This window comes from Aplidium turbinatum, chromosome 13, assembly GCF_918807975.1.
Source record: "Aplidium turbinatum chromosome 13, kaAplTurb1.1, whole genome shotgun sequence".
Taxonomy (NCBI): domain Eukaryota; kingdom Metazoa; phylum Chordata; class Ascidiacea; order Aplousobranchia; family Polyclinidae; genus Aplidium; species Aplidium turbinatum.
In genome coordinates this window covers 12,200,458-12,214,742 of record NC_137484.1, presented here as the reverse complement: position 1 = coordinate 12,214,742, position 14,285 = coordinate 12,200,458, and the positions used below count along the sequence as shown (strand labels likewise).

The following is a 14,285-nucleotide window of genomic DNA, read 5'->3' as shown; positions in this document are numbered from 1 at the left end:
AACACGAGCTGGCTGGTGAAATGAGCAAAGTCGCACAAAAAGTTCCACTTGCGGAAACATTTGCCGAACAGCGGGTGGCATCTTCTTGAATATCATTCGAAAATCTTCCACCGACTTTTCATTGGAGGTTACTGCTTTCGAAAGAAGCATAGTTCTTGTGCAAGAGTCTCGGTGTCAGAGAACTCAGGATATAGTGGTCTACCACATGTGATTGTAGTCGTAGCTTTCCACTAAAGAGTGATTCTTGTAGAAATTTGTAGTGCTCAAGATCGGTCGACTTGAAATAGTAAGATTTTGCTGCCCGCTGTCAATGACTGCAAAATACTTTGATTGATGTTTCGTTTCTGGTGTTTGAAGTTGAGAAGGTTGACCGTGGATACTTCAATGTTGAAGACAATTTGGGATTTTTTTTGGGACGTGACAGTGTCAATGAATCAAGGTTGCAATTCTCCATCAGCCTCTCAGCATTAAACAACGACACGATGAAATTCTTCTTCACTGCGTAAATGGTGGAGTTCAGTACTACAAAGTTCAGCACCTTCAAGCATGCCAGCCACACTGCAACAGTCACCCTTGCAAGGCTTTGTTAAAACGTTTCAGACACTGAATGACAGACAATGCCGCTAATAACCCAAGCACACTCGACCTACGAGAAAAAGATTTCAAACGCCAATTAGCAGTTGTTGTTACATGTGAATGAAATTAACTCACAGCTGCTTTCAATACTGACTTATAATTATCAACCACTGCTTTCACAGTAGCTGCACGCGTGAGCCATCTTGTTGGACAAATTGGTTTCAGTTTTAATGCAGCCTGAGGCAAAGACTCTTCAGTCTTCACTAGTCTTCAGAATAAAGATTCAGGTACAGATGCTTGATTTTCCCAGAAACCTTGTAATGTACAGCTTTCCAAGTTCTTGTGTGGAACAAAGCATCTCAAATAAACGGCAAGGCTACAGCAGCTTTTGATATAATTAGATTAGTAATATGTGCTTCTACAATTCTCTGTAATTCTAACACTCTGCACTGTCTGGCCCTGGCGTAATCAAAACAAAAACAATTTGCGAGTTGCACCAGGGTTTCCCCGCTCTAAAACATTTATACTACGGTTGGAGTTTCCTCGCATAAAACAAAAATGTTGTCACCTCCTTTCAATAGATTTTAAACGTCCGACTAATAAAATTGTGACATTCGGTTAATATATCCCCTGTTATGTTATAAAAATAATGTAAAAAGATGGTGGGGACATGTAAAAAAATGATGGGGACATGTCCCCTCTGTCTTATAGGGATCGGCGCCCATGTTTACAACCATCACAGACCTATCCACACGACATAAAAATACAAACACATTCAAGCAGTCAGGCAAACACTGCCAGAGCAGCAAAATCAAAGATTGAGCAGAACCCTACACATGTTGTGGGACATCACAAGCTCTGCTACTTTGCTGATATCTTCTTAGCACTCATCTAGAAGCACTGGCACTAAATTTGTCACGAGAATATTTCATATGAAAGTTTTCCATTGGTCATTGAGTTTTATAACTTTCTCTAAATTGAGTTTTATAACTTTCTTTAAATTGTGTAAACGTAGCCTAGTGACAAAAACGACTTTACACAATTATTTCAGGTTCAATGAATAAAAGACATTCACTTACCAGGTTTTCATAAACATTGTCGTAAGTCATTCCTATAGTTTCATTTTGATCATTTCTAAAACTTCTTTCGGCAGTAATAGGCCTATCTCCATTGAATTCGATTTTTATATTTTCGATGCAAGAAGCGAAAATTCCTCTTAGCGCTGTTCACATAAGCATTGTGCTTTCGGCTCTCCACGTAATTGTGTATTGAGCACAACCGCCATGCTTGAACAGTCGAAGTGAATCGAGTGACGTCATAATCCCTTTAGCAAAGGATTACGTCATGGCCTTTGTCTTCCTTCATCAAAACAAACCAAGTTCTTCGGCTAAATTGCATCTCCTCACGTTGATATAACACATCGCCGCATTCTAAAGCTTTGTTGCCTATTTCACTTCAACGCGTCATATTGCCCAGTCAAAGTTTAAGTAGTGACGTCATAATGGAGTTTTCACAACAATTATTGTGCCTGCAGTATTGTTCTATGCACCGCGAGAGGAGAAAAAACGATTCGCCGCATCGTTGAAAGTAAAAGTAGCGATCGTTATGTGAAATCTCGCTTCAAGAAATTGAGGAGAGATTTCGACGCAACATGACTGCTCCTGAAGCTGGCCTATTGTGCAAGCTTTGCTACATTTAAAATAAAGACGCCCCTTTGTTGGCGACACGAGAATCTCACCCACGTGGTCAAAATCAGACAGTGAGCGAGACTGCTCTCAGAACAAAATCAACAAGTGATACTGCATCAATCGATTTTTTTTTTACATTGATTCAGCGTCTACAGACAGGTCAGCAGCGCGGCGGCAGTGCAGCCGCAACTCAATGATTACATGATCACCACAATCATGCTGCTGTGTCGAGCGCTAGTAAACATCAACAAGTGAATTCGATTAAGCTTACAAGTTGTTTTAAATTTTCTTGAACTGCACGCAAATTTTGAGGTTAGTCCTGAAAAAATGTTTTCAAAAATGTTACAACACATTTTAGTATAGTTAAACTTGAAAATTAAAAAAGCTTTTGTTGAACACAAGAAAAAAATTAAGACCTGGCAACTTGAATTAGCAACCACGTTTTTAAGTTTATCGCTTGTTAGTTACCTTACCAACGTCTGCAGACGTTGAATCAATGTAAAAAGAACGGATTATGCTAGTTGGGTATTGGAGGCGCCAAAGCCTAAACTTTCTGGAAGTGTTCTCTGAATCACAAGACATTTATTGCACTAAATTATCTGAAGCAATTGAATATGAACAAACGATTTTTATCATGGCGTTGTTGGTACAAGAATACGGTATGCGAAAGAAACTGTGTTTTTCCACTAAACCACATGAGTCATTTAGTTAAAGAGTCATTTTATTGTTGGCTATTAATATTTTCAAAGAATAAATCCAGTGAAGCTGAAATGAAGTAGCCAACGTTGCAATTGTTTATTTTGTAGAAACGCGTAGGGCGAATGGAAACTTTAAACTGGTTCGGTATCAAGCACGTTATCGCGTTCGCGTTTTGTTGCTCCTACCTTTTTCTAGACCTCTGCTCCGTTTGGCATAAACAAACTTGGCAAACTGTTGGCTACACTTCTGACCAACGCTGGTCTTAAATATTCATAGTATACTTGTACGGTATCAGAAAATAATAACAGCATTGATAGCCTATTATAAAAATGTAAAATTGTAGCAAAATCATGGTATACATTTGCATAATTTTAAAGAAAACACCGAAATTGTTATGAATTGGCACAACGCTGGCAATGCTTCTGACCGATGTTAGCCAACCACACAACTGTGTTTGAAGCAATACCACATGAAAAGAGGTTTGTGTTAGTAATTTTAAAGATTAAAACAAATAAACCTGAAATAAAATCTTTGAGACCTTTTTGAACGCATGATAAGAAATAAGTTATTGAAATTGATGGCGTATTGTTGGCAACATGTTGGACATAATTGCCAACCTTGTGCCCTCACATCCAGCATATAGCCGATATTGCAATTGTTTATTTTGTGGAAACGTGTAGGGCAAATGGAAACTTAAACTGTTTGGGTATCAAGCACGGAATCACGTTCGCGTTTCTGTTGCTCCTACCTTTTTCTAGACCTCTGCTCCGTTTGGCATAAACAAACTGAAATGAAACTACCTTGTTGGCAAACCGTTGGCTACACTTCTGACCAACGCTGGTTTTAAATTTTCATAGTATACTTGTACGGTATTATAAAAACAATAACAGCATTGATAGCCTATTATAAAAATGTGAAATTGTAGCAAAATCATGGTAGCCTATACATTTGCATAATTTTAAAGAAAACACCGAAATTGTTATGAATTGGCACAATGCGGGCAATGCTTCTGACTGATGTTAGCCAACTACACAACTGTGTTTTGAAGCAATACCACATGAAATGAAGTTTGTGTTAGTAATTTTAAAGATTAAAACAAATAAACCTGAAATAAAATCTTTGAGACCTTTTTGAACGCATGATAAGAAATAAGTTATTGAAATTGATGGCGTATTGTTGGCAACATGTTGGACCTAATTGCCAATCTTGTGCCCTCACATCCAGCATATAGCCGACGTTGCAATTGTTTATTTTGTGGAAACGTGTAGGGCTAATGGAAAGTTTAAACTGTTTGGGTATCAAGCACGTTATCGCGTTCGCGTTTTGTTGCTCCAGCCTTTTTCTAGACCTCTGCTCAGTTTGGCATAAACAAACTAAAATGAAACTACTTTGTTGGCAAACTGTTGGCTACACTTCTGACCAACGATGGTCTTAAGTATTCATAGTATACTTGTACGGTATCAGAAAATAATAACAGCATTGATAGCCTATTAAAAAAATGTAAAATTGTAGCAAAATGATGGTATACATTTGCATAATTTTGAAGAAAACACCGAAATTGTTATGAATTGGCACAACGCTGGCAATGCTTCTGACCGATGTCAGCCAATCACACAACTGTGTTTTGAAGCAATACCACATGAAAAGAGGTTTGTGTTAGTATTTTTACAGTTTAAAACAAATAAACCTGAAACAAAATCTTTAAGACCTTTTTGAACGCATAATAAGAAGTATTGAAATTGTTGGCGTAATGTTGGCAATGTTGGCAAAATGTTGGACAAAATTGCCAGCCTTGTGCCAACATACCCAGCATATAGCCGACGCTGGCCCAGCAATCAATGTTTGCTGGGTAGGTTCTTATTTGAACCGAATTACCAGATGGTGCTGATTCAGAACCAAGTTTAAGCGCTTATAACTATTTTATTACAAGTCGCATCATTGTCATTTTTTATCAAAAAATAAGCTTAGAATATTTATCTGGTGTTATAAAAATTTTAAATTTGTCTTTCAATTACTTAAAAAACTCTTGCTTTGGAGCAATACTCAAACTGTTTTTTTCAACATATTTAAAAGAAGAAATACCGCACTGTTCGTTTTTTCTCGCTTTCTTGCGTCATTAGCGTGTGCGGTTTTTGAAGCTCTCGGGGGATTGAAAGCTGATAATGATTTTAAGATTTCAGTGTCTGCGGTTTTTCTTGCTGACATTTTTCCGGTAGCCCACACAATCAGAAAAAGCTGTTAATTTTATAAAGTATCAACGTCCGAAAACGTTAGTCCGATTCAGTGGCGTAGCTAGGGAATGTGCCGGAATGTGCCGCCCGGGGCGGATTCAGATTTTTCCGCCCCTTCAAGAAAAAGCATGTGAAAATGAAATGCGTTTTTTTATCAGATTATAATCAAAATCAAAAATCGTAGTCTGAAAGTGCCGCCCGGGGCGGTCCGCCCCCCGCCACCCCTAGCTATGCCACTGCCCAAGTAGCAAAGATTGGCGTCTAGCCAGCTCCAAGCTAGCGAAGTTATTGGCGACGCGCCAGCGATAATCGCCAGCCAGCCGCCACCGATCTGCTCATCGCATAGCCGGCGTAACGCTGGCGAAGTTCGACAATAAAGTCGGCTGTGCGTAAGCGCCTCGATGGCGAAAGTCGCTCAAGTTAGTTAACGGCGCGCTGTCTGTACGCCAACGAATATCGCTAAACTTACTGGCACGTTTTTGCGGCTGCGCGCGCTGTCGCTGGACTGACGAATGTCGCCCTGCTGAAGCCCTTTTATTTTCGGCCACCAGCAGCAGCTGTTGTTTGCGAAATTATCAAAACAAAACACTAAAACTTTTTGAAGCATTTTGTGTATTAATTGTATTTTTGTGGTTAAGGCGAGACGCAATTCAAGAATGTAAAACAACGAAAACAATAAAGATTTTTAATACACTGTCTTACCACAGCTCCATTTTCGTAACACAATGCTAAAAAATGTTTCAGTAATAATGAATGGCGGTTTTTCTGATCATTTGTAATACAAATAACAAAACAATTTACAAGTCCAAGCCATGTGAGAGCAAAGCTAAAGACTATAAACATGAGATTATTTGTAAAAGCCCAGCAGCTGTTTAGTGAATTTTGACAGTTTTCGCGAAACAATAATTTTTAAGCAAAAAATTCTATTAAAAAAAACTTTCTTGCTTTCCCAAACTACAGTATAATGAGTTTGATTAAAATGTTTGCTTGCAAGATTTACCTTAGGCCTAGGGTAGGGGTAAGTAAAATTTACTCCCGGTTAGAAACCAATTGTGTACTACATACGACAGTATCATAATTATATAAGCATATATGATAGGTATTCCAATACGTCAAAATCACAGCACTGGAAGAAAATACACAGGAACATCAAGAACACTACTATTGCTTCCACTGTACTCTATGATGTAATAAAGATTAATACGTAGCCAGCAGGGAAATTCAAATTAATGAGTTTTTTGTGCTATCTGGCTTTGAGGGTTGCCAGCACGGCAACCACAATTATAGGGAAGGGCCGCCTGAACCACGACCATAACGCATTTTCGTTTGCACATCTGTTGTGGCTGTCATGCTGGCAACCTTCAAAGCCAGATAGCACAAAATTCAAACCCTCATAACATACCATTGCATGAAAAAAAATGTAAATCCACGTAGGATACATGCAGTATACCAACAATCATGAGTGATTATTGCGTTCCGACATCCATTAGGTAAATATAAAAAAAAAATGGGAACAGGTCGTTTTGACGCCAAAAAGCTTTGGTTCGGGGTAATGTTAGGGATTTAGGACTGGCGGCAAAACACCCCTCCGAAAACACGTTTGAATAACAACATTAAACTTTTAATTAAATGATTGATAACATTAAACTCGACTTCACTACAAGAATTAATATTAGTGAATAGACGGCACAACAGTGTTTGGCAATAGTTTGTTGGGATAAGATTTTCCCAAATACAACTACTGTACGAAGGAAGCAAACCGAATTAAGAGGCACGCAAAAATAATAATTCGCAGCAAGATTTTAAAAGAGAACACTAAAAGGTCAACAGACAATCAAAAAACAGATAGCGTTCATGTATCGTCCGAATTTTTATCTGCGCCGGAAGTTTTGTTTGCCCGGTTCTTTTTTTTTCATTTCTGTCACCAGCCGCCTTCAAATACCGCTTCACTGCAGATTTGATAACTTTGCCCGTCGCCTTGGCTTGCCTTCGAATCACATCTGTAATAATACAGTATGAACTCTCTGTGAAAACAATTTCGCTCACAACAACAACTTAACACTTTGCTCCTCAAAGGGAGGCCAGATTTGGCCCCCCCCTCATATTTCCTTTGATTATTTGAAGCACAGTAACGCCATGCACTTGGTTTTTCTTGACTTTTCCTAAAATTGCCAGGCGGATCTGATGATATTAAATTTTATGCTAACAGTTGTGTAGTTTTCTTGTAAATTCGAGATTTTGGTGAATTTTTGCTATTTCTAGCTAACTTCCAGCAAAGCGTGAAATGGATTACATTGCGATAACCAGCCATAAGCTCATAATTGCTTCGTGCATCGATATGCGCGAGCAGAGAGAAACCTCCTCTTGTTTTCCTTTGTTTGGTTTGACCTCAATAATACAAAGCGCGTTATTTCTTATGATACAAAAGAAAAGCCAGTGATCACAAAGCTGTTAATTAGAAAAAATAATAGCAAACGTTTTTTGCGTTATCAGCTCTACAAAGAAGAATAGCAATCCACGATCAAAATAGTAGGCTATGTAGGCCACAAACTATTCAAAATAGTTGTTTCAAGCAGATAATATTCATTGACGAATAAAAAACGTTACAATAAGAAATCTGGGGTAAAGGCACGAAAACCTGGTTTCGAAATAAACGTTCTATGGAAATACTCTCATTGACAAGCATTGCAATTGCGGAAATGTATGACTGCAAATGCTTTTGGGAGAAGCCGGAGAAATAGCGTTTTTGCAAACAGTAATTGTGAGATACACTCAAAATTATGAAATAGGCTCCATTTACACGTAGCAGCTAACTCGATGGCGTCCCTTCCCTGCTTTATGTCGCCTACTTGTTCTTATGTCCTGCATTTTTGTTTCACCGTGCACTGTGTGTTGTTCCAAAGAGCGCAAAATAAAGATGATAATTCCTCATCTACATTACAAAATATTTTGTAATGTAGACAAGGCATAAAGTTAGGCGTCACATTAGACAAAAAACAAATCAGCTTTCTTGATCATTGATTCAACATCTAAATACGTTGCGCCAATGTACATTATAAGAGGCCGGCTATTGTGAAGACCCGCCATTTATAAACGATCCGATTATACCAAAAGTGAGACAAACTAGTGGATCAAAGAATGAATAAACAATGCTGAGAAAACTAAATCTAAGTGACGAACAATACCGATGTTTTCATTTATCTTGGAAAAATGCTGCCTAAACTTATCAACAAAAAATACAGTAAATAAAGGCAAGCATCCCGAAAGCAGAATTTGCTCGACTTTGGCATGAATTTAGCCAGACATCTACCGTACAGTAATAATTCCACACATACAATAACGGGCTCTCAACGGCTGTAAGATACATAATAATCAACCTGGTTCTGGGCGGTTTGTGTAACAGCTTAGGGGGAAGACACTACTTGAAATGATGCACCACACAAAAGATTTTCAATGAAGACTGAGTCTAAAAACCGATGTGGATTGTGCTTCACAATGACTTCAAGTTTAGGACAGAAAGGGCACAAAAATATCACGATGAAAATAAAGACCTTGTGGGAAATTTTCGAGAATCATAACACGATGCAAATACCAAAAACGCGTAGTTTGCATGCTGGTCTAAGCTGGCCGGCAACCACAAAGGTAGACAATGCAGGCAGTTTATAATTCGATAACAGCGCAATAAACATTATAAATACGTAAACCGACAATTTTCTTTTACAAACATTTTACGTCTAATAGTAAATTTTCCCCCAACAATGTTTTGTGAAGCGCTTGCAAACCACGGTTTTGTAAAATAATTCATCATTATTATTTTTTACTTTTCGGATATTGTAAAACGTCATCAGCAAAATCACAAAAAAAAATTTCATTACTTCAATGTAGTAAGCCTAAGAGTTTTTTATAGAATTGTAGCCACGTTGTTTCAACAAAGAAGCCATTTTTTGGCAATATAAAGTTATAGAAAATAATTTATCGTGAATCTGGGGTGGTAAAAGGATAGACCCTCGGCCCCAGAAGCTCAGACGACGACGACGATTTGTAATCATGCAAATGTTTGGAAAGAATCTAGGAAGTCTTTTCACAATCTGGCACAAAATGATTATGTTTATTGTATCTCTGCAATATTTTTTACGACAAACTTTGAAGCTTCGTTATAATCATTTTTATCTTTGAAGTCAAAAGTTAATTTTTTTTTTTGGCCAGAAACATAATCGCTGCCTTGCTGATGTTGTCGCCTTTACGCGTATTTTTTGTGCTTCAAACAATAAGGACCCAGTCAGCAATCCAGTCCTTTTACATTGATTCAACATTTGTAAACGTTAAATTTATGTAGATATGCTGACTGTGGGTTATTTCACATTTCCTTTGTTTACGCATGTTCCTCAATTCGCTGTTGCATTGTTTCGACGCTGGCGGACTAAAAATGTTATTTCAAATTGATTGACACAACCTTCAATAAAAAGTGAGCTTCGAACTTAGCTTTGTTGATGTAAATGCTGTATTTTTTGTGGATGTAATTTATGAGTCATGTTTATAAACACCCGTAAGCGAAATGACTTATGATGTGGTCTGCATGATATTTGTGTTGCGACTTGACACAAATCCACAATTTCAAAAGCACCTAATTTGAACTTAGAAATTTCAGATAATTTCAACAACTTGTTCAATTGTCTTCTCTCTACTAAAAATATTCATACCACAAACTCAATTGTAGACCTAAAATACACAAACGAAGATGTAAACAGCTATTCAAGCATGCTAAGGTGTTACTTATGAGAAGTTTGGTTCCATAAAACTAGAAGCTAGCCATGAGTTTCGGAATGCATTAGTTTAGGATAAAAATGTAAGACAACAAACTCAGTTTTGATTTTTTTCAAATTCGTGTAACAATGTTACTCTGATTGTAACTATTTTAGAATCAGTGAGTAGCTTACAATAAGATTTGCTCGCAAGTCGTAAATTCTAATCAATGCAATGATTCGGCACACACACTTCGTGCGTTCGATCGAGCTCTTTGTTATTCAGAAGTTTGCATGAAATCGGATTAGCACGGTAATTAAATAGCGGCAAGTTAAATCAAAATTGTCGTTTTTGGGTACCTTTGCAAAAATTGAAATATCAAGTTTAACATATAAAATTTTAAAATAATGACTTTTCAAACTTATAGACAAATGATTTGCTTTCACACCAGTGCAACTTCTGTTGAAATAGCATCAGCGGATAACACGTAACAGCTGATTGAATTTGATCCAAAAACGGCCCCCCCTTGAGCAGTTAACTTCCAAAAAAACGTTGAAAAGCAAAGGGTTAATTACACTACTAACTCATTATTAGGGATCGAACCGATGGCAAGTGTCCTTAACCTGCATGAGGACATGAGCGGAGTTCATTACAATTAAATGTACTGTATAAACCCCCCTATGACGTAGCAAGACGGGTAGTAATAAAAAAAAAATTGTAATTAAGGAACGTTCAAATATTACGTAACGCCTGCGGTGGGGGGGGGGGGGGGTATGTAAAGCGTTACGTTAGCGTCACATCGGTGGTGGAGGAGATTTAATATAATTCATCAGTGATGATTCTCAGCATTATTGAAACATCTTTTGAGATAAGTATGCATGGTGCTAGTATGCATGGTGCTAGCAATAGCATGCATAGTATAGTATGCATGGTGCTAGCAATAGCATTGCAGCACTTATTACTGACGGTAGCTCGTAAAACTACGTAATAAATACAAACTTACCAAATAACACTTTTTTATTTTCAGATCAAGAAAGTCAGTTTTTTTCGTTTTTTCCACTCCAATTAAACTGAGCGGCCAGATCGTCATTCATTAAAAGTCGCATAACTCTCCACACAGTTTCCGTACAATCATTTCCTCCAACCGTTGTTATTTTCCATCGCTGTTAAATGAACATCCACACGTTACTCAATAGTCAGTTTAGAACTGAACAAGGTAACAAGCGAAGTCTAGATCGTGAACTCAAACCAAACAACCACACGTTCTACTGTATATATTGGTTAATCGTTAGGTTATTCTTTAAAAATCATCATAAATTGGTTTAATAAACATGATTCTATTTTACAAACTAAATTATTTTTGCACACAAAATGTGTGTGGAAGCGTGTAGAATTAGAGCAAAACAAACAAAGAATTGAAACTGAGCAGTTGAATAATTAAAAGCCCAGACAGCAAAATCTGTCATTTTTACATTGGTTCAATGTCCGCAGACGTCACATCAATGTAAAAATGACGGGTTTTGCTGTCTGGGAGGTTCTAATCTTTTTTTAGTATGATTTACTGTAGTGACCACATGCAAAGCGAAAACAAACATGTAACTACTGTAATATGACAACAGTTACTTTATAGGTGCCATAACAAATATTTTGTCAACAGGTCATGTTAGAATTTAACTGATCGGTTGTTGCATGACATAAGGCTGGTGTAGCCATGTCGGAATAGGGATTGCATGTAGGCTACCTATTTCGACATGGCCTACCACACATGTAGCTTGTGGCATAAAAGTGTATAACAAATGAGTACAGTGACTTACAATAGCTGCCAAAACATCCGCATCTTCTTCTCACTTTTCTTCCAGATCAAAAAGAGAGCGTTTGTTAGCTTGCTTAAATTTGGTAGCTTAAATCTTCAGGTAATTAAGGTTAAAACACAATAGACTAGGACACAGTTCCCTCTTTCGACACTTTCTTACATGCTGTAGGCGTAACCGGGTACAGCAAAATAAGTGCAAAGTAAGCATTATTGTACAGCAGTCTACCCAATAACTGAGAAAGCGCAAAAGACAATTAATCAGACAAAGTAAAACAGGCTTTTCAAATCAAATCAACCGCGTGTTTGAAATGGCACGTGACTTCAATCAAGCGCAACTAATCGGTATGAAGCGCGAAGCTCGGCCTTTCGTACAAAACCAACACCATCTGACGAAACTCGACGGCGCGTTGCCAGCGGAAAGCGAGCGAAAATCGAAAGCGCGTCTCTCGCTCGAAAGTCGACGGCGCAGAGCTAGCAGAAAACGCTCACATTGGCGACTTCGAAAATCGTTAGCTGTAGGACAGCGCCTCACTGGCGAATATCGTCATGACTTTAAAGAAAAAAAATCATGACGATATTCGCCAGTGAGGCGCTGTCCTACAGCTAACGATTTTCGATGTCGCCAATGTGAGCGCTCGTCGCCCTGATGACGCCAGCTGCACGCCGACTATTGCTACCTGGGTGGTTCGATGAGGTCTCGGATGTTAACGCTCCGCTCAAGAAGATTCCAGATGATGTGTTCCGCAAGGATGAACCTGATTAGTGCCGGTCTTAGGGTATTTCGGGTCCTGTGCGGAATATACTTTGAGGGCCCCAATGACAATGATCCAATTCAGTGACGTAGCTAGGTATTTTGAAAGGGGAGGGGGGTGGTTTGACTGTCGGCGGGTGAAGCCTGACGGCGTGATCGCCGAAGGCGTCACCCAGTAACGGGGGGTCTGGGGGCCTCCCCCAGAAAATTTTGAAAAATTACTTTGAATTTGGGGCATTCTCAGAGCATGTTCAACAAAAATTTAGATATGAATATTACTGTAAAATGGTGCTGTCCGGTGGCATAGCAAAAGGATAAGATCATGCTTTCTAGCATAAAGCTATGTCTCTATGTTGAGTCTGGATGCAACCTATTTCGTCCCCTGAAAAATTCTTACCCGGCTTTCGTACCCTGAAATCGGAGTAACAAAATCAAATTTCGACCTATTTCGTCCCCTGAAAAGATCGAGAGAAATTTTAAAATGTTTGCGGCAACTCCGATCAACGACTTCGGCTCTGTTGTTTTTTTTCTCGATCTTTTCAGGGTACGAAATGTTCAGGGGACAAAATCGGTTGCACCCGTTAAGTCTCTTTGTTTTCTTGTTGCTAATTCCTTTGTTGAATTCACTTGTTGAATTTTTCCATTGGAAATGACAAAATTACTGCATTTTCTGAGTAAATTGCGAGCCCCCTAATTTGCGGGCCCTGTGCGATCGCACGGTTTGCATACCCCAAAGACCGGCACTGACCTGAGGCCAAATGGATAAAGATCTTGACCGGAAACAACTCTTTTCCGCTGCTCTACAAGCTGGTTAGCATCATTTTCTCCCTTCCGGTTAGCAATGCATTTGTAGAAAGAGTGTTCTCTCTTGTTTCGGCGTAGTGCACCAAGGAAAGGAACAGACTTAGTGAAATGACAGTCAAATCTCAGCTACAAGTAAAGGTAAACCTAGACCTGAGCTGCCGTGAGATCCATGAAGCAATTTCTAATAACAAGGAGTTGCTGGAGCAGATTATTTCTTGCAAAAAGTATGGAATGTGATATGCCACGGCTCGTATATGGATATACAAAGTATGTCCAAAAACGTTTTTAGATGCTAATCTAATTTTTCGGTTGTCCTTATTTTCGGGTCCATGTCGATGGCAACCCATAGGCCCACGTGGTTTACAAGTTTGTATTGCCAAAACATAAATTATTTTTTGCTAGTGAAACGGTTTTTCAAAACACTCAGAACGTTTTTTTTTACCAATATGAACCGTTTGCTCAACTTACCAAAATGAATTTTTTTTTTGTATTTTCATGACTATTTTGACGACGGCAATGCTTGGTTTGATGTGCATTGTGCAGTCAGTCATTGATTGGCACAAGTTTTGTTCTATGCTGCATTCTGAACTCTTTATTCGGTCATATTCTTATTTCATTTTGTTGTTTTAGGTTTTATTTCATTTTGTAAAAGAAACTACTGTATATTGAGTAGGACCAATTACTTACATATAAGTAATCTCTGGTAGAACCGTTTGTCAAGTTTCTAACTCCACTTACAGCGTCACAAAAAATGTCTTAGGTCAACCTCAGACAAGTTTTGAAGTGCAGGCATGCTTACCCAGCAATCTCCGGAGGCTAAAATTTGTTCTTTTTGTGTTGATTCAACGTCTGGAGACTTTTCCTTAGTGTAGAAAGACAATTTTTTCTAGTTGTAACTATCTGTAACGGCATTCATTTCATGATCCAGCCACTTCATGTCTTCAATCAGGAGCAGGATCAGGAAATAATTAATTCTTTTT

At 38.4% G+C, this 14,285-nt stretch overlaps 1 protein-coding gene across 1 annotated transcript in view; it reads left to right on the top strand.

Annotated features, from left to right (window-relative positions):
* The window catches only part of LOC145781652 (NFX1-type zinc finger-containing protein 1-like), a 95,151-nt gene that overhangs the window by 10,035 nt on the left and 70,831 nt on the right, over positions 1-14,285 (top strand). The window lies entirely within an intron of this gene.